We start from the raw sequence: 27,991 nt of genomic DNA on the forward strand, positions 1-27,991 counted from the left end.
ATTACAGAATCACGAAGCAGCTATAAAAGAACTGCAAACTATTGTTCATGAAAATCATGAGACCTTGCAAGCTAAAATTGACTCAGCAGCATCTACCGATTCGGTTACGCAACTTGCAAAAACTCAGGAAAATTTAAAGGACACAGTAGATACCCTGAAAATTGGTTCAGAAAGACACATGGAGGAAATAAGTACACTATCGGAGAAAGTAGCCGAACTTTCGGATCAGGTCACTAACTTATCTACAGAGGTAGATGATGATCTGAATGACACAAGACCCGTAGCATTCACTGACACAGAAGAGTATGAACAAATAAGAAAATTCAAACAAAATCAAAATCAAATCAATACACAGTACAAAAGAGGAATCCGGGAAGTACAAGATCAGTTGACACAGGTAATACAAGAATTACGTATTTCAGAGGACACTCGCGCCCCAATACGGGAAGAGGGACATAGAAATACGGAAAAGCCACAAAATAATAACACAGGGCATTTCGGTAATTATGAAAGGAATTGGCAAGGTACACCGAATTTTGAGATGGAACCGCCGACACGACGTAACAATGACCGATATGCTACTCGCCGACACGATGATTTTGACTATAAGCTGTTCATTACTACACGTAAATTCAAAACGTTTAAGAATTCTGCCAACGACATTCATCCACAAGCATGGCTCCATCAATTCTCTCATTGTTTCCCTCCCAACTGGTCATTGGAGCACAGGTTAGAATTTATGTGTGGCTACTTAGAGAATGAACCAGCTGTAAGAATGCGATCGGTCATTCACGATTGCCACAGTGAAGGAGAATTTTACCATGCCTTCCTCTCAGCATATTGGTCTCAAGCCACACAAGACCGAGTAAAACATGGCATCATAATGATGAAACATTTCGAACAATCTGAATTTTCCAGTCTTGTGAAATATTTTGAAGACATGTTGCACAAGAATCAGTACCTGTAAAACCCATACAGCCCCTCAGAACTCATCCGCATTTGCTTAATCAAACTGCCTGAACATTTACGAAATATTATTTTAGCAGGACGTTGCAAAGACGACATTGAAGCTTTTCAGGGACTGTTAGTGTTTGCACGTGTGTTACTAATTCAGCAAGGGACTGGATAACAGCATTGCTGGTTCTAAGGACAATTCCAAAAAACTTTGTGAGTGCACAAGTGGTGATTATGGACTTGCTATATTCTCTGCAAGACATTTCGATGGTGATTGTGCACCCGCACAGTCACAACAGATGGCTGCTGGCCATCTCTACCAGGACTTCAGTGGGTCTACACCTTTGATGACCCACCAATACCATTATTTCTACAAGGACTACAGTGGGTCTACACCTTTGATGACCCACGAATACCATTATTTCTACAAGGACTACAGTGGGTCTACACCTTTGCTGACTCACCAGTACCATTATTTCTACAAGGACTGCAGTGGGTCTGCACCTCTGGTGGCCCACCAATACCGTAATCTCTACCAGGACTACAGTGGGTCTACTCTGTGATGACCTACCTACCAATATTCATCAACTCCGACTGACTCTGCGGTGGGTTTGCTCTGTTGTGGCCCATTACCTGTCTGCATGTCAAGAGTCAGCACTGTCTTTCCGTTGGAAGGACAACACAACTTCTTCAAGACTGCATGGAAATCCACTACTTCCGTGTGCATTGTCTTTTACTGCTCAGACTTTGAAAAAAAAAAGACACTGAAATTTTACTGTGATGAACAATCTGGACTGTCTTTATGGACTGTGAGAAAATTTTAGCTTTTGACCAACATTGTATAAATAAGTGTGTGCATTTGATATATTTCTTACTGTAATTATGAAAAAAATTTTCAAATCTGTATTGGCCACTGCCCAAAAAAATTTGTACAATTTTTTGTGGGGAGCGTGGGGGCTATGTAAGTAGGCTGTTTATGTTTTCTTATTGGCAACGTTACGTAGCGCTCTATATGAAAATCACTGGCTGTGCTGTGTGCAGTCTGTGGCTAGTTTGCGTTGTTGTCTCCATTGTAGTGTTGGGCAGCGGCAGTTGGCTGTTAGCAGCGCGTAGCGTTGTGCAGTTAGAGTGGTGGATGTGTGGAAGGAAATGGCGGAGTTTTGAAATTACATATACACTCCTTGAAATTGAAATAAGAACACCGTGAATTCATTGTCCCAGGAAGGGGAAACTTTATTGACACATTCCTGGGGTCAGATACATCACATGATCACACTGACAGAACCACAGGCACATAGACACAGGCGACAGAGCATGCACAATGTCGGCACTAGTACAGTGTATATCCAGCAATGCAGGCTGCTATTCTCCCATGGAGACGATCGTAGAGATGCTGGATGTAGTCCTGTGGAACGGCTTGCCATGCCATTTCCACCTGGCGCCTCAGTTGGACCAGCGTTCGTGCTGGACGTGCAGACCGCGTGAGACGACGCTTCATCCAGTCTCAAACATGCTCAATGGGGGACAGATCCGGAGATCTTTCTGGCCAGGGTAGTTGACTTACACCTTCTAGAGCACGTTGGGTGGCACGGGATACATGCGGACGTGCATTGTCCTGTTGGAACAGCAAGTTCCCTTGCCGGTCTAGGAATGGTAGAACGATGGGTTCGATGACGGTTTGGATGTACCGTGCACTATTCAGTGTCCCCTCGACGATCACCAGTGGTGTACGGCCAGTGTAGGAGATCGCTCCCCACACCATGATACCGGGTGTTGGCCCTGTGTGCCTCGGTCGTATGCAGTCTTGATTGTGGCACTCACCTGCACGGCGCCAAACACGCATACGACCATCATTGGCACCAAGGCAGAAGCGACTCTCATCGCTGAAGACGACACGTCTCCATTCGTCCCTCCATTCACGCCTGTCGCGACACCACTGGAGGCGGGCTGCACGATGTTGGGGCGTAAGCGGAAGACGGCCTAACGGTGTGCGGGACCGTAGCCCAGCTTCATGGAGACGGTTGCGAATGGTCCTCGCCGATACCCCAGGAGCAACAGTGTCCCTAATTTGCTGGGAAGTGGCGGTGCGGTCCCCTACGGCACTGCGTAGGATCCTACGGTCTTGGTGTGCATCCGTGCGTCGCAGCGGTCCGGTCCCAGGTCGACGGGCACGTGCACCTTCCGCCGACCACTGGCGACAACATCGATGTACTGTGGAGACCTCACGACCCACGTGTTGAGCAATTCGGCGGTACGTCCACCCGGCCTCCCGCATGCCCACTATACGCCCTCGCTCAAAGTCCGTCAACTGCACATACGGTTCACGTCCACGCTGTCGCGGCATGCTACCAGTGTTAAAGACTGCGATGGAGCTCCGTATGCCACGGCAAACTGGCTGACACTGACGGCGGCGGTGCACAAATGCTGCGCAGCTAGCGCCATTCGACGGCCAACACCGCGGTTCCTGGTGTGTCCGCTGTGCCGTGCGTGTGATCATTGCTTGTACAGCCCTCTCGCAGTGTCCGGAGCAAGTATGGTGGGTCTGACACACCGGTGTCAATGTGTTCTTTTTTCCATTTCCAGGGGTGTATTATGACTTTTGATGATATTAAGGTAAATACAGTGTTTGTTCTCTATTAAAATCTTTCATTTGCTAACTATCCCTATCAGTAGTTAGTGCCTTCAGTAGTTTGAATTTTTTATTTAGCTGGCAGTAGTGGCGCTCGCTGTATTGCAGTAGTTCGAGTAATGAAGATTTTTGTGAGGTAAGTTATTTGTGAAAGGTATAGTTTAATGTTAGTCAGGGCCATTCTTTTGTAGGGATTTTTGAAAGTCAGATTGCGTTGCGCTAAATAATATTGTGTGTCAGGTTAAGCACAGTCGTGTATAAAATTTTTCAAAGGGGACGTTTCACATGGTCTCAACAAACTCAGCCAGATTCCAGCCTATTATTTTCACACGACCAGCTCAGATTGTGTTGATGTCAGTTGCAGCTTTAATCTCTCAATGCAGAGCACTGGACTCGTTACCTGTGTATTTAATCTGATGGATCCAAAATTCAATAATAGGAATGTATTGCATTTTCATGCCTTCAGTTCCAAGTCTATAAAGCCTTCAAGCTGTCTAACACCAATTCTGTATTTACAGCGGAGGTGATAGCACTGTTGGAAACACTCGAATTTATATCTTCAACTCCGTTCTCCAAGATATTAATAGAGTGACTCCTGAACGCCCTTAAAAATATTCAGCACCTGAAATGGAATAAAACAGCCAACCATTTCATATGGTTGCGGGTTTGGGATACGCTCACAGAGTCTAATCACCCATCTACTGTGGTGGCATTCCCACACTGGCATCCGCTATAAAGAGGAAATGGACGTATTTGGGAAGGAAGCAGCCTCTGTACATACCGCCCACATTGTCCTTGAACTGAAGTTCCCGTGTACATATTGCTTGCATGAGGTACAGAGCCATGGAAAACACCAACTTTGAGAGAAATGGAAACGTGGTTATTACGTAATGTTGCAGCCTCAATTTCCTACAAAGCCATTGTTTACGAGGACACATTTGGACCAATCTATGATCCCCAATATGATTCGACTCTGCTTCAACCGTGCCTCTTTTCCTCTTCATCCACCTGGAATCAAAATTTACAGATCTCCTGCATGTGAGTGTCATTCCGAATCAGAAGAAGTTGCTGTCAACCACATCCTGTTTTCTTGTTCCAAATTTAACTGTGAAATGCTGGACTTCTTGAAAACACTGCTGAGTATGGGGTACCACCAACCTCAAACAGCCTCTTCTCTTTAGTTTATCAATGATGTTCACCTCTATAAGGTGATGGTTAATGTCCTCGAGACTATTGCGAAAAATTTGTAGGTTTTAATAACTTCAGGAGTATTGGAAAAAAAATCTGTAGTCTTTAATGATACATATATTTCAATTTTATTTATTACTTGTGATGAGATGTCAGAAATATATATCGCTCTCTGGTGCAGAGTGGGGCGGCTGTGAGCCAGGACAGTGCGAGCAGATGGCGGAGATGAGGTGGGAGCCAACGTGGCCTCTGAATTCTGCTGGGATGGCTTCCCGCACACTCTGTGTCGCCGAAACGGTACTGGCAGCCTCATTACCCAAGCTGGCTCTGTGGCCCCCTCACCAGTGGTGTGCGAACTAGACACTGCTGTAACCACTGTGGAGCCTGGCGCTGTCCGGTGGCGTCACGGCAGCGGATACCAAGCACACTGAGACACACGTTCAGTGGCGCAGAAGACAGCTGGTGTATGTGGGAAGCGACCTGCTGCTCGCATGGCAGGAGTCGTCAGTTCTGTTAGAGATGACGCCATGGCTCTACGTCTGGGGAGGAGCTTAGTGCACAAAGCTGTTGTCCTGCGGTGACCTCGAACCATTTTCCTCTGGCTGGTCCATGTGGTGTTCTGGTCCGACACAGCATCGTTGTTCAGGTTGGGCTGCGAGGCACAGAATAATTCTACTCCAAAAATGATCATTACTCTCATGGCAGCAATCCAATTATTGTGCATATTTATCACTACCAGTCAGATCTCTTAAAACGGTATTGTCACTGTATGGCCACATGCTGCGCTTGTCAATGCAATACACCGAGTTCAGTTTTTCAGCAACGTAACCTGCTTCACAACATTGCTCTGGACTGATTGAACTATTACAGTGACAACATATTTTGCTCATCCGCATCAGCATTACTGCAATACGCATCTCAGGCTCACACTAATATTCCCGTATACGGTTATTACACTAAATTACACATCTCTATGAACAAGACGCGGTCCTTGGATTGACATTAAAACCTGTTTCATACCAAGCTAGACATTCGTGCGGAATACAAAAAAAGTTATAACTATACAATTGTGACTTACACACAACGCTAATTTAAGACACCAAGTCTTGATTACTATGCTGCTTGTTGCTAATTTCCTTATGAATCTACTTCTTACATTTGTTTTGCGCTTCTGGCAATTTAACGTTCATGGCTTCTCCAGTGGTTTCTTTCCCCCTTACCCAAAACTTGCACCTATTCTGCATTCAAACTACAATATTTCGCCCTCACTCTCTCTTATGCACTAGGGATTCAGTCTGCTGGAATATGCACTATTGGTGGTTTATGCTGACAATCGGCTCTCTGCCTCAAAGCAATAAAAGCTACATGCAGCACAGTTAGAGCCAGGGTGGCAGTTGGTATTGCGGTATTCAGCATCACTGTTAGCATTTTTGTCCTTCTCTGAACTGCTCTATGTGCTGCATTAACTGCTCTGTTGAAATGTCCCCTTCTCACGAACAGTGAACAGATCCAGGAAATTGATTAGGTCAGATTCTCGAGTTTGATTTAGAAATGTTATATTTGGTGCTGGAAACCTGTCCAAAGTCACATATGCCCAATACAACTGTGGGTGTGAGATATTCATTTGCGTGATTCTCGAAATCACAGCTGGTAGGTGGAGGGTTGGCCCCATTATGAAGCATGTAGTCAGTTCCCTTCAGTTCAGTCTGTCTTTGTGAGCTTCCCCTGTTGGTAACATCATGCCACTATTACCAAGTCATTATAAGTGGAAAAAAACTATTGAAAACCTGATTGCTGGAAGTGCAGTCTGGGCTCCCCACTATCCCTCAGCCAATGTAGCCCCTTCTGTGCGGCTAAGAAGAGTTGTACTACACATGACATGTTCTGGCTCGTTTGTATTACCTAGGACGGTCACACAGTCATCATCCTCCTTCGAATATGTTGAATCTCCTCCTCGTCATTACTACATGTCTGCTCTACCCGAAATTAATAATACCCCAGAGATCGTCACTGACACGAATTTTCCAGGAACTTCTACTTCATTAGGTACAAATGGCATAACACTTAAACCGTATATGTCTTCGTGTTACTAGGAATCAAATTAGAACATACAATCGTGCTCACTTAGTTTTCACTTCTTCTGCTGATGTGTGGTAGTAGAAGAGTAGATTCTGGCTACTAGTTTCCATAATCAGACTCAACTTAGGGGGCAAGTACTCTTCAGGCAACAAAGATTAGCAATCAGTTGTCCATGCAATGCGCGATGTACAATGTCTGTGAGAAACGTAATAAGACCGACAACACTGCGAACGATGTGGCAACACTGTGTTGTTCTATTTGTGCAGAGAGGACTGTTCATCTCCTCCAGATGCTCAGTCTAAGTTTCAGCTCTATACAGCCATCTGGATCACGGGGTCCTGGGTTCGATGCCCGGCTGGTTTGTGAATTTTCTTTGTACGGGGACTTGGTGTTCGTTGATTTAATCATCATCATCATCATCATCATTTGTGACAGTGGCTATATTGGATTGGGTAAAAAAATTGGACTGTGCAAAAATTGGGACTTTGTACGGGCGCTGATGACCATGCAGTTGAGCACCCCACAAACCAAACATCATCATCATCATCTACACAGCCGTCACACGATTTTTAACAGTGCCATAAGTGAAGTTATCTTTTTGTTTCGTGTTATGAAAATGGGACAGCTGAATTTAGAGCCATCAAATTTTGTGTTGAACTTGGGGAACCTGCGAGAATGACCCTTGAAAACATGAAGAAGGCCTATGGGAAAGATTACTTATCAAGGGCACTAGTTTTTCGCTGGCACAGATCTTTTTTGGATGGTCAAGAATATGTTGAAGAAGTACCTCACTCAGGGAGACCTTCAAAAACCGACGAAAACATCGAATGTGTGCGTGCACTTGTGAGATGACGGATGATCTGTTAAACTTAAATAGTTTCACTGCGCATCACATTTTGACCAAAGTTTCGCACATGAAAAAGCTTTGCAACAAAATGGTACCAAAACATCTCACAATTGAGCTGAAGAACAACCAAAGAAACGTGTCAATGACCATAAACGGTTCAGTCACATGAATGGTTCAGTCATGTAATCGCAGGTGATTAATCCTAGATTTTTGAAAACGATCCTGAGATAAACTGGCAAAGTGAGGAGCGACATACTGCGACATATCCTAGACCGAAAAAACCTCGAATGACCAAATCAAATATCGAAGTAAAGCTGTCCAACAACCTCTGAAATTTACCATGCACCAGGCGCTTTTTTTTTCTCCCAAATGGCATACTGTCGAATTGGTAGTGCGCCCATGGTACCTAAAGTGCTGTCTTTGTCTAGTCTTTGGAAACAATCTCCAACTGATGGTAACAACTCCTCAAATCCATGGTCGAAAAATACCGACATTGTGCCAAGTTATCCATGGTCTCAGTAATGTTTAGGACGGGGTATGCATCTGCTGTGTTTTTGCTGTCCAGGTGACAGTAATCACAGCTGAAACTGTATTGTCCAAATCCATCCATAGACTACTTTGGTACGACGACGATTCCTGCATCCCATGGGCTGTTAGGCTCTCCCATTATCCTGTCCACTAAATGTTGGTTAATAAAATTTTCTTAATTGGTCATAAATACGTAAGAATGTTGTGTTTCTCTGATACACCAGTGCTTCACTTCTTGTTGGTACTCGGTGTTTGGGTCATGGGCACTGCTGGCAATGAAGTCCATATAAAAAATAAATCCTCAGAATCGAACAATATTTCTTTCACCTGCACTCCTTCTATTAACTACATAATGCAGCCTTAATGGTGGCTTGTGGTTGCTTGTGGTTCACACTCCTCATGCACCACTCTGGTTTATCCGCAATGTCTCAACTTGCTATTAATATTTCCTTCCTCATCTTCACTACCTCAGCTTCAAAATTATCTTTATTTGCAGTTACCACTCTCCTACCACACCTCTCTCATATGTGTACAACACTTATTGTAACAAAACAAAATGCTAGATCCAGTACACCGTTTACTTCTAGAGGCTCCACAACATTATAACATACCCACAGGTAGATCACACTTTACACTGACCGAAAGCGACTTCTCAGTGTCTCATGACACACAAACATGGAAATCAAGCCTTAGTACAATTGAGCATAGTCCAACTGGTTTGTCCAATATGCTAAAGTGCGCGTCATTTATGTTGGCGGCCGAGTTTAGGTTCGTTCTGCGCATCTGACGTCACAAAACACAGTCAGCCAATGAACAGAGAACGATGTTGCCACATCTCGACTGCAGTGCAGAGCATGGACGAGTGTCTTCAGTTTTAGAAACGTTCAGTCATAAATAAAGTAATAGAACAAAAGCAATGTCTTGATAGCATACATTCTTTTATAGAAAGTTTGGAAAAAGCATTCTTTACACCAATTGCTTCATATTCTATTAATTAATTAAACCAAACAAGCAATAAGACTCCTAATTCAGGCGATAGCAAGGAAAGGTGTTTGTATCACTCTCATGAACCTCTTTTTCGCAATAAAGAACAGCGGTAATTGTTTATTTCCTATTGTACTTCAACGAAGCGTGAATAATTCATAGTCATACCAACAGTGTTTGTCAGTATTTTGCGTGACGTGTTATACTCCTCATGGCGTTCTGTAGTCGGACGAGGTGCGTTAGCGTAATGGTTAAGGTGTTGGGCAGCAATGCGAAAGGTTATGAGTTCAAACCTTGTGCGGTGCTTAATATTTTCATTATTTAAAAACAATATCGAAGTGCCTTACTTCACGAATTATATTCGTTTGAATGCAATTTTTTGAAATTTCTAGTGCTTTGTCTCTTCATTAACCCTTTCGCTGCTGCAGACACGTGCTCGCCGCATTCCGCACTGTGCGCGATTTTGTCATCACTGCACTGCTCGCCTGTGCAGACACATGGTGTTCCCACTGCTTTGACAAAAACTATTTGGCCCAAAAATTTGATTTTTACACGTCTTCTTGACTGATACCTTCCCCCCATAAATGACTTAATTTTGTTTCGAAGTTCAACGCAGTTATTGTGCAGCATCAAATGTAGTAAACCATTGCAAGAAATTTTGAAGAGTGCAGGCGAGCAGTGCAGTGACAAAATCGCGCACGGCGCGGAATGCAGGGAGCACGTCTTTGTAGCAGCGAAAGGGTTAATGCGGCCGTGGTGGCTTTACTTCATGAACTGCGCGCTCCCTCCTAAACGTAAGATTGCGAACTATGCTATACTATGGCGCTGCTTCTATTAGCGCGTGCGTCGTGTGCAACTGGCAACGCCGCAATCTCCCGCGTCTGGGCGGGCATGCGCGAGCCGCCAAGATAAAAGAATTGAACTATAGACACCTCCCGCAACAGTCCTTCACTGGCTGTACTTAACACAAGCCTAACCCCAATATCAAGCCGTAGCCCTTGCTCACATGCACTGCTTAACAGCCCCTATACGAAAATTTACCTCTGATGACCTCAATAGTCTCACACTGTTATCCTCAAACCCACGTAATTTATATCATGGTGGTTGGCAGGGTTCATTGGTTACGATCCACTAAGTGTCTAGTGGAAACCGACACATGCAGCCTTGTCTCCGACAAAAAATTATACTCTTTACCTCCTACAATACTGCTTTTTCCACACTCGATATCTGCATATGAATTTGTTGTATCTTATTTTAACGGGAATGTCTAGGTGGACACTAGATTTCCTCTTGTGTTTAATGGCTGCTTCCCACCTACTTGTCCACCACTAAGTCCATTACCAAAATTCTGCTGTAGATATCTTCCATTTCCTTTACTTTCCACGGTGCCTGGTGACACTGTCTCTGTAAATGCCTTTCTGCTCACGCCTGTAACACTTCATATTCGCTGAAAATACCCCACATCTATCTCACGCCCCTGTTGACGTATCATTTTGTTTGCAGTCCACTGTCAACCTAATAGTAGACCGCAGTCTCTTTGGGGCACCTGTACACACCCTCCTTGACATGTCTGACAGCAATCCCCCTCAGAAAAGCATCGAGTGCCATTTGCTCGCGTTCTTACAACAAAACTGCATTTGCTGCATCACAATGCCCTAACTCGTACATGTGTTCATTACATTTCCTTATCCTGTCTGCAAAATTTTCTGCAGTTTCCACAAGCCTCTTCACGCTAGTGCTCAACTGTTTCAGAAAATACTTCGCACTTTTCTGTTTCTTATACCTCTGAAAACGCCCTTTCTCTAATTGTTCAAAGTTTATTGTGTTCTTGGGTGCCTCAGTACCCCTGACTTAAGTTTTTGTATCTCCCACTAGTCACAATGTTGCTGCCTGCAACAGCTGACTATCTGTCCAATCACCAACCTCTGCCAACTTTTCAAGGTCCTCTAAGAACGATCGTTATTTCTCAGATAATTTTTTAGGAAAGGGAAAAATCAGTCATGGATCCATCTCCTACTGCGGTTCCTGAAGCACTGCTAACTGTTCATCTTTAACTGCCAACTGCCCATGTAGTTGCGTATTACCTGTTGTCAGCTGCACTACTTTTTCTAGCGATAATCATGCTGCTCCCATCTCCGGCACACCTTTAGTCTCTGACTCTGCCATTGCGACACGCTTACACTCCATTACACACAATAAAACAACAATATAAAATTAATTACAATTCTAAAAGATAACTACAAATTTGTCTTTACATCATATTATGAGCCATCTCGACTCTATATATTGTCTTATAATATTCCATATCGATGTATCGATGTCACATATATCGGGTTTAAAGACACTGACGCCATTCATGGTGCAGAATGCCCAAGTAATTATTTGTAGCCATACTGGCTACATTAGGGAGCGGTGACTGTGCAAAATAATTACTTATTTGTATTTTTTTGCTACCAATCACTTTTATTTGCTTATGTTTGATCTAATATATCGCAATGCATTTTGGCGTGTCCTGCTCATCTTCAGGCATTCATGTGTAAAATAAGCAGTTACATTAAAAAAAAATCTTAATCTAAATTAACATAGGATTTTATTACTCGCTGCTGGTGTGGTTTTGGGGTATTTTAGGGATGAGCGAGGCAGTAGTTGGCCAGAAATGTCTTCCGCTGGTATGGAGCTGAGTCTCATTGTTTATTGTGACCGACATCATAGCCACTGTGGGATGCAGACAGCAGTTTTGGTGCGTGATATACTTTTTTATTTCACTGTTGTTCACTTACGATTTTGGCGTCCCAAAGCTCCGTGTACACAGGATGTTACAAAAAGGTACGGCCAAACTTTCAGGAAACATTCCTCACACACAAAGAAAGAAAATATGTTACAAATCTTTAACATATTGCAGCGTGTCAGCAACTGTGAAATGTACAGCAAATAAACAATTTTTTCAGCCTTCAGTTGCAAGGTAATTTTACTCGTTTACCTAGGTTTCGATTCCAATAATGGAATCTTCTTCAGAACCTATAAATTAAACCACATACGGACATGTATTACTCACTAAAATGCATTATCAGTCTAATGATGGAATAATAAAGAAATTGTGATACTTACAAAAAATTAAATTATTTTGTGAGCCAAACACTGGCCATGTCACAGATTAAAAATTAAAACAATAAAGACGCGTAATCATAAGATTATGTCAGTCAAAATTAAAACCATTAAGGCGAACGTAGACGGAGCTACGCCGGCCAGAAATCAGGACCACACGTAAGCGGCTCGAAAACTAGGCGTTGTGAGCAGTTACGCGGCGAGGCTCGGCCGCGGCCAAGCGCATGCGCGAGCGCAAGCGCAAGCGCAGGCGCCAGAGACAAACTGTCTCAAAATCACTCGAGTATTCATCGAGCTCTTTCCATTCCGCTTTCGCCAGTCAACTTACAGAACGAATTAAAAGTCCTCGAAAACATCGCTCAGAATAATGGATATAATCGCAGTATAGTGAGACAGTTGTTCAATAAAAAAACACGAAAGAAGACTACCACCCTTTCCAGTTCAGGTACTCACAATCAACACCAGGCAACGAAATACGTATCAGTTCCCTTTATAGGTAACATATCATATAAGGTAGGTCGTTTATTAAAAAACCTAGGGTGTAAAGTTTCATACTCTACCACCGACAAACTCAAAAAGAACTTAGTTCATTCTCTGGATAAAGGTAATGATAAATCATCGCTGTCAGGTGTGTATAAAATCACGTGTGCTGAATGTCCTTCTTGTTACATTGGCCAGACAGGAAGGGCCCTGTCTGTTAGGTTTAAAGAGCATCTGCCGACAAAAAGCGGTGATGGAACTCGAGGATCTACATTTGCTGAACATCTGGTCCAAAAGGCGCATGCTCCCAAGCCTCTAAAAGACGCAGAGCTTTTGCATAATGAAGTAAAGGGATGTAGGCTAGACACCCTCGAAGAATTGCAAATTTTTAAACATCTTAGTATTGATAGAGACAACTTACTTAATGATCAGCTGCAATTAAAAAATAGAAGTTATTTCGAAGGTTTTCAACCTTTACTCCACTGGAGTTGACCCACAGTCCGCTTCGAATGGCCGATGCTGTTTCCCTATCTGCTTTGTCCCTTTATTATAATGCGCTTGTACATGTGTGTCTTTGTATTTCGTTATATGCTTGGTAATGACACATAGTTGCTAAGGCGTTTTTATGTTAAAGGCATTTTATGCTTAGCACGCATGGTTTTGACACTAATTTTTAGTTACTGTAGCGGGACTACGCCCTCTTACTATAATATTTAAATGAAAAAATTTATACCTTGGCTTTGTAGTTTGTTCTCAGGTAAATTGTTTAATGTTGCTACACCAATAGATAGGTTTGTCCAATTGTAGGACGGCTTTCAGTCACATTTTGTTTATATGTATATTTGCTCTAAGTAATTTTGAGACAGTTTGTCTCTCGCCCTTGCGCTTGCGCTTGCGCTTGCGCATGCGCTTTGCCGCGGCCGAGCCTCGCCGCGTAACTGCTCACAACGCCTAGTTTTCGAGCCGCTTACGTGTGGTCCTGATTTCTGGCCGGCGTAGCTCCGTCTACGTTCGCCTTAATGGTTTTAATTTTGACTGACATAATCTTATGATTACGCGTCTTTATTGTTTTAATTTTTAATCTGTGACATGGCCAGTGTTTGGCTCACAAAATAATTTAATTTTTTGTAAGTATCACAATTTCTTTATTATTCCATCATTAGACTGATAATGCATTTTAGTGAGTAATATATGTCCGTATGTGGTTTAATTTATAGGTTCTGAAGAAGATTCCATTATTGGAATCGAAACCTAGGTAAACGAGTAAAATTACCTTGCAACTGAAGGCTGAAAAAATTGTTTATTTGCTGAAAATATGTTATGTGGCAGGTGTCCGGAAACGCTTACTTTCCATGTTAGAGCTCATTTCATTACTTCTCTTCAAATCAAATTAATCATGGAATGGAAACGCACAGCAACAGAATGTACCAGCGTGACTTCAAACACTTTGTTACAGGAAATGTTCAAAATGTCCTCCGTTAGCGAGGATACATGCATCCACCCTCCGTCGCATGGAATCCCTGATGCGCTGATGCAGCCCTGGAGAATGACGTATTGTATCACAGCCGTCCACAATACGGGCACGAAGAGTCTCTACATTTTGTATTGGGGTTGCGTAGACAAGAGCTTTCAAATGCCCCCATAAATGAAAGTCAAGAGGGTTGAGGTCAGGAGAGCGTGGAGGCCATGGAATTGGTCCGCCTCTACCAATCCATCGGTCACCGAATCTGTTGTTGCGAAGCGTACGAACACTTCGACTGAAATGTGCAAGAGCTCCATCGTGCATGAACCACATGTTGTGTCGTACTTGTAAAGGCACATGTTCTAGCAGCACAGGTAGAGTATCCCGTATGAAATCATGACAACGTGCTCCATTGAGCGTAGGTGGACGAAACTAAAATGAGCTCTAACATGGAAATTAAGCGTTTCCGGACACATGTCCACATAACATCTTTTCTTTATTTGTGTGCGAGGAATGTTTCCTGAAAGTTTGGCCGTACCTTTTTGTAACACCCTGTATAACGGGCACACCGCTTCACCGTTATAAGGTAATTGATAATGCCCTGAAGAGTACTGGGAAAAGTTTTTAGGTTTTAATTGTGTGCATATTCCATTTATATGTCTTGGTTATTATGAAATTTCAGAAATGTATAGCGCCCCCTGGTGCAGAGTAGGGCAGATATGAACTAGGATGGTGAGAGCAGGTAGTGCACGGGAGGTGGGAGCCAATGTGGCTCCAGAGAATGGCAGTTCCAAATGTAACAACTTCTTTTATCGATCCATCAGTGCCGCTTCATACAATGGACCAGTGGCTGGCTGGCCACCGAATTCCGCTGGGCTGGGTGCCTGCACACGCCACATTTCTGACATGGTACTGCGCTGCACCAGCGGCCCCGTTACATAAGCCGACCGCACAGACCCCGAGCCGGCGGTGTGTGAGTTCGACAAATGATGTGGCGGCTGCAGGCGGCAGGTGATACCCACTGCGCTGAGCCGCCCCTTTGGTGGTATCAGGTGGTGGCTGGTGTGCATGGGGAGTGACCTGCTGTCCCTTGGGTAGGAGTCAGCATGCTGCTGGAGAGGACCTGCTGTGGCCAGCTGTGCCATGGCATGAAGTCCAGCGAGGAACTTGGTGCGCAGAGCTGTTGCCATGCCGTGACCTCACACTGTGATCTCTGCTGGCAGGTCCATGTGGCTTCCTAGTCTGCTACAGTCCCATTCTGCCTGCTGGGCTGCAAGACGCGGAATAATTCTAATACAAGTACTTACGTTGGCAACAGCGTCTGTTTGGAAATCCGTCTTGGTGCGTGCTGCACTAGTTGGTGCACCACTGCTGTTTGCTCTTTCAGCAAGCTAACATCCCTCGCAACATTGCACTGGCCTTGCTGCATTATTACATTGACAACATCCCCCACTCACCCCTGTCATCGCTGCTGCAGTGTATTGCTCAGGCCCACATTAATAGTCCAATATATGGTCGTTATGCTGCAAATGGTGTGCATTTATAAATCATAACTGTGTAATTTACTTGTAACACGATTAGTTAACAATTTATTGTGGACACAATTGTGACACCTTGGACTCTCATATCAGTTAAAATGCATTTACATATTCTCTTAATGCCAATCAGTGCCCACTGTAGCCATGTGGTTTAGATGGATAAGTAGAATACACACACTAGAGGCCGAATACATTAAAAAGGAACTGATCCCGTACGCAATGCAGTCGTAAATGACATCGTTAATGTAGGGATCGACCGCAGCGAAGTCCCATGTTCACCAATGTTGGCAGAACACTGTGTTCCAAAACATTTGTGCTTACGTCAGCATTTTATCGTGTCAACAGATTTGCCGCAGATGGCCGCCTGTCGTTAAAAAAAAAGTTCAGAAGACAGAAAAGCACAAAATTAGCAAAACAGGAATGAGCGCGGCAGTAATTGATTAACTTCTATTAACTTCTGACGTTACTACACGGCATCACCATACAGCGTTATTGGTTTTATTGCGCATACACAGTCTGTGGAGTACTTCACTTGGCACATCCAGCTAGTCATAGACGTCACCGAACCACTCCACGCTAGATTGGCAGTTGATTTACATGTAGGTATCCGAAGCGAACCCACGACTACTATTGGATTGAGAAGAGGAAGTCATTCGTGTAAAACGGACTGGTAAGAAACTAACAAACTGCGCGGGTTGACGTTTTACGACCGTCTGCCCTAAATCGTTTCCTTGCATAATATCATTGCTGTTACTTACATAACTGTCGGTGACTTCAGAAATGACGAAAATTTTAAGTTTTTATGTCATTATTTCGTTAACGGCAGACGTAGTTTGTTGGAAAATATTCTAAACGGATTTCAATTTCAATAGGAATTTTACGTCCATTTATTGCCGTGTGAGGATCTGTTGTAGTCATGGAGATGGGCGTGAGCCTCAGAGGCATGTTTGGAAGACGTTCTGCCTTATGGAGATTCTGGGAGGAGAATTCCCCAAATCTCAGCGTAGTGCGGTGCTAGGGAAAGATTTCGATGGATGATACTGAAGGAATGAAACCTGGGTGACAGCCCGGTGCAAGACCTTTTCTAAATTTGAAATATAGTTTTTTTCTGGAGAAAATCCACAATTAATGGCAGCACAAAAAATTTTATTTTAGATTCGATAGATCCGAATCGGCCATAACACTATACATATATGTACCTAGGTGGACAATAAGGTATGATGCTTTTTCTATTTGATACCACTTGGGCAGCTAGCCTGTCAGGTGTCTGACGCTTGTGTAGGTGTGTGTGATGTGTGTGTGTGTGTGTGTGTGTGTGTGTGTGTGTGTGTGTGTGTGTGGGGTTGTGTTGCACCAAGAAGAGGGGAGCGCGATCTTAAATAACAATATTTTAGACTCATTATAACTGATTTTCGGGTTTACTTCTAAACTTTCTCTATGACTTTTTCCATTTGTTGTTGAAGTATTTCCAGCTAGAGGTAAACAGTAGAATAAATAAAGTATTCAAGTTTCCAGTCGTATCAAACTGCGAAATATCCACGGACCTATGGTCGAGTGCTCCTCGCCCGCTGTCGCCACTTGACAATGTCCGAACAGCGCTCATCCGAAAACTAACAGAAGATTTAATCACTTGAGGCAGCTAGAAAGTTCTACGAACTTTTATTTCTTTATATCATATGCATTCACACGAAATAGCACAATTTTCATCAGAGAAGTGAAGATGGTTCAGATACATTCCAGTCACGCCTTTTTTCCAGGTCAAAGTTCTAAAAAGTACCTCTAGAGCTGTTGAAAATAGTTTTGGTGATGTGTAATCTTCTTTTCTAACTCCAGAACTAATGCAATTAAAAGAATCTAGATATCTGAAGAATCACTCTTCCGCTCGCAATATTCTTCCTGACTCGAAGTATCGCAGCCTGCGACGTCATTTCTGTAAACGAGTGGTCCTGGCAGCTCATATTACCTTATTGACCACGCTCCATTTCTAGTTACGGGTCGTACTCTTTGGAACTAACGGGCGACGGTGGGTATCCACGTTGGCGAGCGCTTTTCCAGCACCCAGCACTTAACCTATTCTCATACACGTTTGTCTGTGTCGCTATCGCATATGTACACCCATATTTTAAAGTTAAGATCAGATCAGAGGGTACTTTACACTGTACCACGGATTACGGTTTCTCCTCGTTACATTCGTGCGTTAAGAGCAGAGGAAAAAAATTACTGCTAAATTGGCTGCGAGTCTGTCTTTGCAGTTACTGTTGAGTGTTACGTAGTGGCTGTAGTACATTCATAGATTCATCAATACTGGTGCTTAAAAACTGGTACGTAGGCTTCCTGAATATAACTTACGTCTATTTATAGGCATCTTCCGTTTCAGTTTTTCCAGAATTTCCGTTCTGTTTTTTTCCGTGAATCAAACAAACCTGTGACCATTTGTTTCGCCATTCCTTATATACTTTAAATATCCCCTGTTAGTCCTATGTGGTAAGGGGCCACCACACTTAAGCCATATTCTTAGATGGGTCGTACTAGTGCTTCAGTAAGCAACCTTCTTAACAGAGTAATTGCATTTCCCTGGTATCCTATCAACGAACCGAAGGTTGTGGCCTTTTCTATCTATAACTGAACCCGTATGATGGTTACATTTCATTGCCTCAGAAATTAATCTAGGTAGTTTTGCAAGTTAACAGATTCAGTATCAACTTATTGGTACTGCTGTAGTACGACAAGACACTTTTGCGTTTTGTAAAGCCACAGTTTTACAGGTCTGAACATTTAAAACAAGTTGCCAATCTTTGCATTACTTCCAGATCGTATCAGGATCTAATCTTGGAAATACTGTCTGTGAACGGTTCAAAGAGCGTGCACTGTTGTGTTGGCTGAAGAGCCAACACCGTTTTACGAGGGGAGACCGAAATGCACGCCTTTTAGCTCACGCAGGCTGGCGTGAGGAGGGAAGAACTATACTGACGTGAGGTCTGGAACATGACAAGGAATGAGAATTCAGATAGCGGACGTAATTAGTTTGATACTTAACTTTAATCCATTAATGATGAACGTCGCTCTTGACCGTACATGATTCACAATATCAATATCAATAGCAACTGAATATGGCGCCTTGCTAGGTCGTAACAAATGACGTAGCTGAAGGCTATGCTGTCGTCTCTGCAAATGAGAGCGTATGTAGGCAGTGAACCATCGCTAGCAAAGTCGGCTGTACAACTGGGGCGAGTGCTAGGGAGTCTCTCTAGACTAGATCTGCCGTGTGGCGGCGCTCGGTCTGCAATCACTGATAGTGGCGACACATGGGTCCGACATATACTAACGGACCGCGGCCGATTTAAAGGCTACCACCAGCAAGTGTGGTGTCTGGCGGTGACACCACATGCACCATACTTGTCAACGGTAGATTTTGCAGCCTTTCTGGAAGTTGATTTCGTACATACCCTCGAGTGTGCCTAGGCCGCATCTAATGAAAAGCAATAAAGACATGTGTGATGGATATTTTAAAAGTGAAAATAACGTTGTGACACTTGACGTATAAATTCTGTGTGTTGTTAACTTCATCCCCACTAAACTACTGCTTATTCAGGTTTGTTTCCGTTCATATTCTCATATGGAGCTAGTATCGCGTTAATTGGACTTTGGCACTAACTGACTTGATCAGATTCGTTTTCGAACATCATCTCATTTAGGCCCTAAAAACGGAATCTCACCTGCCTACTTAGGATGTTATGGTTTAGCAATATGTTTTTTAATAATTTAGACACTGAAATAACGTGTGATCACTTAACTTGAGAATTCACAATCATGTTTTAGGCCTCTTGATAGTTGTATATGTGCCTGAGCGGAAATAAGATTGTAACACTTCACGTAAGAACTGTACTTTTCTGATTCTGTTGTATTTTTGCAGTCATTTTTTGTGTGTTAATAACATTACGACACTCAGTGAGCATCATGCAGCTATTTATAATTGGAAATATTTAATTTGAGGGTCCACTGTACCTTATGTTGTGGGTTGGCAAGAGAGCCAACCCGGTACTACTAGAGGAAGCCGAAAGGCACGCGTTTTAGCTCACACATGCTGGCGTGAGGTCTGGAACAGGACAAGGAAATTAGACTTAGAAAAAATTGACGTAGCTGGTGGAATACTTAACTTTAATCCATAAATGGTGAATGTCGCTCTTGACGGTACATGTTTTACAGTATCAATAGTAACTGGTAATGGCGCCTTGCTAGGTCGTAGCAAATGACGTAGCTGAAGGCTATGCTAACTATCGTCTCGGCAAATGAGAGCGTATTTTGTCAGTGAACCATCGCTAGCAAAGTCGGTTGAACAACTGGGGCGAGTGCTTGGAAGTCTCTCTAGACCTGCCGTGTGGCGGCGCTCGGTCTGCAATCACTGATAGTGGCGACACGTGGGTCCGACGTATACTAACGGACCGCGGCCGATTTAAAGGCTACCACCTAGCAAGTGTGGTGTCTGGCGGTGACACCACACCTTACACCAAGTATGGCACACAGATAGAACTATGGACATTCACAAGTGCTGCTTAAACTGCCAGCTCATGGAATAAAGCTTGTGCGTGCGTGTAAAATTCATAGTACGCTGCAGAATAACTGTGGCAACCGTTATGCCTGGGGACGGCCGAGCCTTTCTCCTTGCAATTCCGTTTCCTAAAGACCTTTATTTATAATGAGAAATGAGCAGTAGGCTGACCTGGTGCCCATCGTCGACCTATGGTTGTATTCTACCTTGTTATTTTCCGTTTTGGGAACGCCTTTTCTCTAGTAACAGGTGTACTGTAGAACCGTAGACAGTCTGGACTGCAGATAGTAGCCATCTGGCAGTGAAAGTGGAAGGTCACATCGTGGTGCACTCTGCAAGATGCTGGGCATGATTGCTAACTTGGAAACAGGTGATTGCAACAAATGGGAACTAGCACTTCTGCAAATGAAAGTCGTCTATATTAATTCATTGCCATGGATGAATGATTTTTCTAGGTATTATTAGGTGTTACAAGTACTACACCACATTACTTCCAGTATGTGGCTGAAGGGTAGACATTAGGGTACTTCGGTCTGTCAGGTTTATTAGAGGTGTGAAGAACACGCACGTGTATCTTAGCACAACGTCACCATCTGCACTGCATCTGTCAAGGAAAGCTGCAGACATTACATTCTTTAGTCTGTGTAGGAGAGCCAGACTTAAGTCATTTCAAACTGTCTGTAAAGTGATTCTGAATTAATAAGCTGGCGTTGAACTATAACGGGAGTTACCATTTCATTTAGAGCATTAATTTCACAGCATATCTTAAAGTTAGTAATTTCTGGTTGGAAAGTTGCATCGTGGAAGGCAGTGGTGTTGACGGGAATTAATGTAAGAAAATGAGTATTGCTCCTTACGATAACGATGGAGGCTGTCTTCGAAAGCTCGAGACTTATACAGAAATGGAACGGCAAGAAAACCGAGAATGTTTTACGCATAGTATTCGACTTTGCTGGATCGCATTGTTTCGGTCTTTGTCGATTCTCATTGGCTTAAATCCGTTCACCTGAAGTTTCAGGATTAAAGTAACTACTGCTTATAGGCCAATACTATATTCAGTTTGTTTACATTGTGAGTTCATTGGCTACACTCAAATGAGCGAACCTATTGCGTATTCGCTCAAGTCCTATCAATAGTAGCACACACTGATTGGGCAAGCTCACACTCTACAATAATTCTGGCTATACCACATTGTTGTGTATCCCTGTCTTTTGGCCCATATAATTAAGCACAGATGTGGATAAGCATAACAGTCAGTGAAAATTTATAGAATCAAGCGTATATTTTCACATATACTAAATCAGAATTATTAACAAATGAAATAGTGTCCGGAAGGATAAAGAGGTAGTCTAATGCATTGATTTAAATTCCCCTAGTAAATTCACTCTGAATCAAACAAAGAAAACATGTACAAAAAGGTGGCCATACCTTTCTAAATAGATTTGCAGCAAATACTTAAATGAATCAGTCGGTAGAAAAGAGCGACGCGAGCAGAGCACCAAAAGAAAGGTTCTAAACACCACCGAATCTTGGAGTTCGTACCATATGTAACACAATTTCAACAATTTGCAATGTTTACAAAGTTCCACTACAACTCGTTAAAAATCAAATTAATTCTGGTACTGTTATCAATCCTACTATTCACTTGCTTGATACTTTAATGATCCAGTACGATCAACTGTAACCGCACCAAGCCCATACCACTACTATCCTGAACCACTTCATCACATGGATAGATCGCAAAATCTCACAAACGAAGACTTCACTCTTCCAACGACCCGCCACAAATGGCAGCAACAAATAACCATGACGATACTCTGCTTGCTTTCTGCAGAGCTTAGTCACATGACCAACTACTGCAGTCAAGTCTGCTACTTTTCTTGACCCATCTTATCGAAAATATACTTCACATTGTTTAGTATACATTATGAAAAGTCAATAAAGATACTCTTAAATAAGCAAATATCTACATCTAATCCCACAGCTAAGTATCTACGCTTTTTACCCTTTTAATTTATTATTTTACGTTTGTTAAAAAAGGAAATTACAGAACCCAGTCACCTACTCGCTATAGCAGGGCTGTATGGCTCAAAGCATATTTCTTAATTCTTACGAATATAATAAATGATATTTACAGACACCATTACATCACAGTTCCTATTTCAATGTAAACATGCCGAGGCTAAATAATAGTACGCATCTGCTCTGCAGAATTTTCTGTTCTATTACAGTTGAATACACATACATACACACACACACACACACACACACACACACACATATATATATATATATATATATATATATATATAGTTACCGTTTTCCAGAAACTCCGAATATTAAGGCAATATCGATTGTTAAGTCAGTTATGTGAACTGAAGGCGGTAACCTTTAATTATTATTATTGTCTTAAATAACTGGAAATGAAGCCTGTTGTGTACGATACAGTGAAAACGTTTATATTATGAAGTAAGAATGTAATTAGCGGTTTCATTTAAGTTAATTTGACAGAACCAGATACATTGTCAGTGAGCCAACATACCTGCTGTGAAGACTGCCCCCATCCCTCCTAGCTAAAATATCAGTAAATGGACAGTACTTAACAACAACTTCGCCAAATCCTTTTTGCTTTAATTGGCAGACCTACAACAATCACGAAACGCAACAGACGGTGAGAAATTTTTCTTGTGAAATTGTGTTGGATATAGTGAAACTTATACCGAATTTGAATTTCTAGACATCAACAATCAAACGAACAACGAAGCAGTCAGAAATCAGAAGGTGTAAACTGCTAGACATTAGTTTCTGTTCTGTTTGACCTGTGTCACTGTGCTTGGAATTATATTATGTCTTCATGTCTCGCGTGTCAAAATCGTTAAAATGGATAATTATATAGTGAAGTACAAGCGTACTTCGATTGACAATCGTGATGGGGATGGTGATATCGAATCGGCAGCGTGTAGCAGTAAAAGTAATAAGTTTTCGACAACTTGTGACCGTGAAAGCCCTGTTACTATTACTATTTTTCCACGAAAAATGGTATCGGTACTGAAAGTCGCAGCCGCAGGGGCAGGTGTTTCAAAAACATTCGGTAAAAACATATACATTGGTTCAGTATCACGAAAAAGAATGCAAAGTTTATTATTTTTTGTGTAGGCCTATGTGTGAAAACAGGAAATTACCTCCAAAAACTGGTGCTGCGAACAGGAATTCCTATAATGCATCGTTAAGTACAGTTCGTCCATTGGTCAAAAACGAATTCAAATCTTATGAAAAAAGTAATTTGCATACAGTCAGTGGAAATAATTCTATGAAACAACCAGTAAATATAAAGTCATCAGTTAGTCATTCTGAAGCAAAAGAAATGCAGGCCGTTTCTAATTGTTTAAGGAAAACTTTTACTTAAATATTTTCTTTTGTTCTTGGTTGTCAAAGTCTGGCCTTACGTGGTCATGTTGATGATTTTTCTAATTTTGTCAATCTTCTGAAATTACGTTCCGAGGAGTACCCGAACTGAAACTATGGCTTAATAAGACCTGTTACAGATGTGTGTCTCATGACACAATTAATGAAATTGTAACAGTAAAAGCGTCTTTCTTCGGAGAACTTTGGTACAAGAAGTAAAAGAATGTGATTTAGATGCATTAATGTTGGATGAGAGATGCGATAAATCAATTATACAGCAAATGTCTTATTTCTTTTCGTACTGTTGACCAAAATTTTGCTGTTCGTGAGTTGTTTTATGGTTTTTATGAGCTATCATTAACAGGATTCAGATATCCTGTTAAAATATGTGAAGGATATATTATTAATATATTCTATTTACGTGAAAAATTGTCATGGACAATGCTATAACGGCGCAACAAAAGTTAGCGGTTGTCTGCAAGGGTTACAGTCACGAATAAAAGAAATTGAACCCAGCTTGAACATTCACTGCTTGGCTCATTCCCAAAATTTTGTTGTTCAAGACTCATTTAATACCATTCCAGTGGTAAGACATATTCTATCAGTTCTCAAAGATTTGGTTTCATTTATTCGTGGTTCAACCAAGAGGCTAGGGAAATTCAGAAATCTTAAAATTGCTTTCAGATTCTCATGACACTGAAGCAGGTCAAGGATTAAGACCGTTCTGCCGACCGAAATGGTGTATGCGTGTTGTGTCTCTGTTGTGCATAGGTAATAATTATAAAGTTCTTTTGCAGTTTCTTAGTGATACATAAGATGAAAGAAATGATGCTGGCTCTAAATCTAAGGGATTTCTAAAATGTCTGCAAAAGTTTGAAAATCCTTTTCATGTCAGATGATAATTTTTGTATTCCAGTACTTCAAAAAGCTTCACTGAATTTCCGCCTTCTTCGTAATTCTGTAGATGCTGCTTTATCTTTATGATAAGAAGCCAGAAGTAAAGATATTTTTTTCACTTTGGGAACATTCAACAGCAAAGTGTGACACATTCTAGTTAAGTCTTTCCCTGCGTTTCACGCCCTAGAAAATTGCCGCTAAAATGTGATGACAAGCATAATTCAGCAGATATTCAAGAAAAGTTGAGAAATTTTATTTTTTGAGGTAGTGGATCAAACAGTAAGCAACTTTTAAATTAGATTTCCGCCCGAAACAATGTCACACATTGTCAAAACAGAACATTTTTTACCAGGCAAAGAAGATTGTCGATACGTTTCTTCTTTTTACGGTGACGATTTCGATTGTCTTAAGATTGACTCTTCATAGAGGCATTTTGTATGATGTGATAAAACAGCATAATCTTATACTAGATAGCTTTGGAAGTGTAGTGCAAAACTTGTGTAGGACAGAGGATGACAAGTGTGCAGCTCTGAAGAAAATGATACCAGAATACATAAAATTATTGCTACTTCTTTTAACGATACCTGTATTCACGAGTACTGCAGAACGTTCGTTTTCTGCACTTCAAAGACTGTAAGCTTACATCAGAGCCACCATGAAGCAAGACCTATTAAATCATGTAGCGTTATTGAACATCCATTCGCATCTCGCATGGCAACTGAAAGTGGATCTCTAATCAACGAATTCATCAGCAAGGCTTCCAGCGGCTATCCGATTTGGTGAAGACTGCCAGTCTCGCTAGCGGGATAAAAGCAGAGCTCACCATCTGCAGCATCGTTGACAGGACTGACTGCGGACCTTTGGTACAGAGCCGAGTGGAGAGTCTGAATCAGAGGCTGAGACGGTTCTGCGACCGTGTGGGCTGCAGATTCCTCGACTTGCGCCATAGGGTGGTGGGGTTTCGGGTTCCGCTGGATAGGTCAGGAGTCCACTACACGCAACAAGCGGCTACACGGATAGCAGGGGTTGTGTGGCGTGGGCTGGGCGGTGTTTTAGGTTACATGGCCTTGGGCAAGTACAGAAAGGGCAACAGCCTCAACGGGAGCGGGGCAAAGTCAGGACATGCGGGGACCAAGCAGCAATCGGTATCGTAATTGTAAACTGTCGAAGCTGCGTTGGTAAAGTACCGGAACTTCAAGCGCTGATAGAAAGCACCGAAGCTGAAATCGTTATAGGTACAGAAAGCTGGCTGAAGCCAGAGATAAATTCTGCCGAAATTTTTACAAAGGTACAGACGGTGTTTAGAAAGGATAGATTGCATGCAACCGGTGGTGGAGTGTTCGTCGCTGTTAGTAGTAGTTTATCCTGTAGTGAAGTAGAAGTGGATAGTTCCTGTGAATTATTATGGGTGGAGGTTACACTCAACAACCGAGCTAGGTTAATAATTGGCTCCTTTTACCGACCTCCCGACTCAGCAGCATTAGTGGCAGAACAACTGAGAGAATATTTTGGAATACATTTCACATAAATTTTCTCAGCATGTTATAGTCTTAGGTGGAGATTTCAATTTACCAGATATAGACTGGGACACTCAGATGTTTAGGACGGGTGGTAGGGACAGAGCATCGAGTGACATTATACTGAGTGCACTATCCGAAAATTACCTTGAGCAATTAAACAGAGAACCGACTCGTGGAGATAACATCTTGGACCTACTGATAACAAACAGACCCGAACTTTTCGACTCTGTAAGCGCAGAACAGGGAATCAGTGATCATAAGGCCGTTGCAGCATCCCTGAATATGGAAGTAAATAGGAATATAAAAAAAGGGAGGAAGGTTTATCTGTTTAGCAAGAGTAATAGAAGGCAGATTTCAGACTACCTAACAGATCAAAACGAAAATTTCAGTTCAGACACTGACAATGTTGAGTGTTTATGGAAGAAGTTCAAGGCAATCGTAAAATGCGTTTTAGACAGGTACGTGCCGAGTAAAACTGTGAGGGACGGGAAAAACCCACCGTGGTACAACAACAAAGTTAGGAAACTACTGCGAAAGCAAAGAGAGCTTCACTCAAAGTTTAAACGCAGCCAAAACCTCTCAGACAAACAGAAGCTAAACGATGTCAAAGTTAGCGTAAGGAGGGCTATGCGTGAAGCGTTCAGTGAATTCGAAAGTAAAATTCTATGTACCGACTTGACAGAAAATCCTAGGAAGTTCTGGTCTTACGTTAAATCAGTAAGTGGATCGAAACAGCATATCCAGACACTCCGGGATGATGAAGGCATTGAAACAGACGATGACACGCGTAAAGCTGAAATACTAAACACCTTGTTCCAAAGCTGTTTCACAGAGGAAGACCGCACTGCAGTTCCTTCTCTAAATCCTCGCACAAACGAAAAAATGGCTGACATCGAAATAAGTGTCCAAGGAATAGAAAAGCAACTGGAATCACTCAACAGAGGAAAGTCCACTGGACCTGACGGAATACCAATTCGATTCTACACAGAGTACGCGAAAGAACTTGCCCCATTCTAACAGCCGTGTACCGCAAGTCTCTAGAGGAACGGAAGGTTCCAAATGATTGGAAAAGAGCACAGGTAGTCCCAGTCTTCAAGAAGGGTCGTCGAGCAGATGCGCAAAACTATAGACCTATATCTCTGACGTCGATCTGTTGTAGAATTTTGGAACATGTTTTTTGCTCGAGTATCATGTCGTTTTTGGAAACCCAGAATCTACTATGTAGGAATCAACATGGATTCCGGAAACAGCGATCGTGTGAGACCCAACTCGCTTTATTTGTTCATGAGACCCAGAAAATATTAGATTCAGGCTCCCAGGTAGATGCTATTTTCCTTGACTTCCGGAAGGCGTTCGATACAGTTCCACACTGTCGCCTGATAAACAAAGTAAGAGCCTACGGAATATCAGACCAGCTGTGTCGCTGGATTGAAGAGTTTTTAGCAAACAGAACACAGCATGTTGTTATCAATGGAGAGACGTCTACAGACGTTAAAGTAACCTCTGGCGTGCCACAGGGGAGTGTTATGGGACCATTGCTTTTCACAATATATATAAATGACCTAGTAGATAGCGTCGGAAGTTCCATGCGGCTTTTCGCGGATGATGCTGTAATATACAGAGAAGTTGCAGCACTAGAAAATTGTAGCGAAATGCAGGAAGATCTGCAGCGGATAGGCACTTGGTGCAGGGAGTGGCAACTGACCCTTAACATAGACAAATGTAATGTATTGCGAATACATAGAAAGAAGAATCCTTTATTGTATGATTATATGATAGCGGAACAAACACTGGTAGCAGTTACTTCTGTAAAATATCTGGGAGTA

Source organism: Schistocerca cancellata, chromosome 6, assembly GCF_023864275.1.
Source record: "Schistocerca cancellata isolate TAMUIC-IGC-003103 chromosome 6, iqSchCanc2.1, whole genome shotgun sequence".
NCBI lineage: Eukaryota > Metazoa > Arthropoda > Insecta > Orthoptera > Acrididae > Schistocerca > Schistocerca cancellata.